The sequence below is a fragment of the Humulus lupulus genome, chromosome 1 (assembly GCF_963169125.1).
Source record: "Humulus lupulus chromosome 1, drHumLupu1.1, whole genome shotgun sequence".
In the NCBI taxonomy this organism is placed as follows: domain Eukaryota; kingdom Viridiplantae; phylum Streptophyta; class Magnoliopsida; order Rosales; family Cannabaceae; genus Humulus; species Humulus lupulus.
This window is the reverse complement of record NC_084793.1, coordinates 223,919,508-223,922,230: the sequence shown is the minus strand read 5'-3', so window position 1 is coordinate 223,922,230 and position 2,723 is coordinate 223,919,508. Positions and strand designations below refer to the sequence as shown.

At 40.5% G+C, this 2,723-nt stretch overlaps 1 non-coding gene across 1 annotated transcript; it reads right to left on the bottom strand.

Annotated features, from left to right (window-relative positions):
- Window positions 1-1,410: 1,410 nt before the first annotated feature.
- LOC133813518 (small nucleolar RNA R71) lies at window positions 1,411-1,517 on the bottom strand. The gene has a single exon (XR_009884527.1). It is a non-coding gene; the product is annotated as a small nucleolar RNA R71 (small nucleolar RNA).
- Window positions 1,518-2,723: the final 1,206 nt, after the last annotated feature.

Here is a 2,723-nt window from a genome sequence, read left to right as displayed (position 1 = left end):
GTCAATTTTCATGTTTGTAATTGAATTATCTTATTGCTAGAATGAAGATCATAGGCTAAATTCTCTTTTAGGGCTTTTATGTGAATCTTTTGGAAACCCTTGTTATGGTTTAATGCAAAGTTGATATTCTTCTTCATCTCTTTCAATTCCTTGCAGTCTATGTTAATTGTGCGATTATTGATTGATCACCTCTAATTGCTAATTTATGAATCAAATTAAAATCTGAAAAGTGAAATTTGATATGCTTTGATTGTTTGGATGCAAATTTAATTTAGAACGAAAGTATCTAGGTTATTTGCTTATTTTCTGAGTTGCGTGGCTAATGCCTCTACATGATTCAACTTACCATAGAAATATAGGAAGTTGTCATTTAGATTGAATTTCATAAGTCTTGACCAGATTATGAATTGTTTTTGCAACTTATTTTTGAATAGAGAGAAGGAGATATAGATGCTTGCATTAGGAAATAACAGGGTGGAAAAATAGAGGATCATAATTGTCCTAATTGTGTTTTCTTTGTTAATTTGTTTAATTCTTCACTGCGCTTTGTTAGTATTTTTCTTAGTTTAAAATCTCTGATAATTGCTTAATAAAATAGAATTAAGGGATTAATTGATTGGTAATTGATAGATCAGTCCTTGAGGACGATATTCGGTTTTTACCATTTTTATTACGAATTGCGACTGTGTGCACTTGCATAGCTATAAATTTCGCAACAAGTTTTTGGCGCCGTTGCCGGGGACTGAAAATTATCAATATCAGTCTAATTAATTTTTATTCTAATTTGATTTTTATTTCTCTCGTTTCTAATCTGTTTAGTTGCTTAATTTGTCTATCTCAGGTGAATTTTGGTATATGCGTGGCAGGAAAGGAAAAGCCACACTTGTTCCTCTGAATCCCGAGATCGAAAAGTCTTGCAATCAAATCAGAAAGAATAAGAGAGAGACGCAGAATTCTGTGAAGATGGCACAGAATGATGGGGATGGCAGGAATGGTATAAATCTAGGAGTTGTCCAAGGGGTTCAGGCTCAGACCAATGCTGAGAGGAGTCTGAGAGATTATGTGCTACCCACTCTGACGGGAGTACAAAATAGTATACGCCCACCAGCTGTAGAGGCCAACAACTTCGAAATCAAGCCTGCTATTTTACAAATGGTGCAGTCCTCTGTGCAATTCAATGGGTTGCCCTCTGAAGATCCTCACACCCATTTGTCCAACTTCCTGGAGTTGTGTGGAACCTTCAAATATAATGGGGTGAGTGATGACGCAATCAAGCTTAGGCTCTTCCCATTTTCTCTAAGGGACAGAGCTAAGAGTTGGCTGAATTCTCTGCAGCCAAACTCCATTGTCACTTGGCAAGATCTGGCTCAGAAATTTTTATCCAAATTTTTCCCTCCGTCAAAGGCTGCTAAACTGAGGGGAGAGATAAATAACTTTTGCCAGAATGACGGGGAGTCACTGTATGAAGCTTGGGAACGGTTTAAGGAACTCCTGAGAAGATGTCCTCATCATGGCATTGAACAGTGGATGCTAGTACAGAATTTCTACAATGGTTTATGTCCAACAACCAGAACTATTATAGATGCTGCAGCAGGTGGTACTTTTATGAGCAAGAGTGCAGCTGGTGCTTATGAGCTGCTGGAGGACATGGCTACAAACAACCATCAGTGGTCAGAGGAAAGATCATCAGGAGTTAGAAAGGTAGCTGGAGTGCATGAGCTAGATGCGATTACTGCTTTAACAGCGCAAGTAGCCTCTTTGACCAAGCAGTTGCAACAGAGTAGTATGTCTGCTAATGCGGTTCAGATGGCAGTGAGGTGTGAAATGTGTGGTGGTGCTCATTCTTTCGATCAGTGCCCTATCTGTAATAATAACACCCCAATGGATCACGCCCAAGTTCAAGCGGTGGGAAATTTTCAGAGGCCACTCAATAACCCATTCTCCAACAACTACAATCCAGGGTGGCGAAATCATCCAAATTTTTCGTGGAAAAATAATCAAGGCCAACAACCTCCGTTTCAGGGCCAGTTTCAGAATAACATGTCTCAGCCACCTATGAATCAAGCTTCGTCATCACTGCAGCCTAGGCCTCAACAACCAATGCCTCAACCTGAGAGACCTAATGAATTGCAAGCTGCCCTGTTGACTCTTACTAATACACAAACTCAATTCATGACTGAGACTAGATCCTCCATTAGAAACCTTGAGACACAGGTTGGGCAGTTGGCCAATATGCTCAATAACAGACCTCAGGGAAACTTGCCTAGTAATACTGAAGTAAACCCCAAGGAGCAAGTTCAGGCAATTACTCTGAGGAGTGGAAAGCAAACAGAGCAGCCTAGACCTCCACAGGCAGTAGTTCAGAAAAAAGAGATGGGTGCACAGTCTGATTCAGAAAGGGTTTCTGAAGACCATCAGAAGTCAGATCAGAGTCCCCCAGTTGTCATTGAGCAGCCAGTTAGAGTTCCATACCCTCAGAGGCTTAGAAAGACGACCCTTGATAAACCGTTTTCTAAGTTTCTTGAGGTGTTTAAAAAGCTGCACATAAACATTCCTTTTGCGGAGGCCTTGGAGCAGATGCCCAGTTATGTTAAGTTCATGAAGGAGATTCTGTCAAAGAAAAGGAGAATGGAGGACTATGAGACTGTAGCACTCACTGAAGAGTGCAGTGCTATTTTACAACGGAAGTTACCCCAAAAGCTGAGAGATCCGGGGAGTTTCAC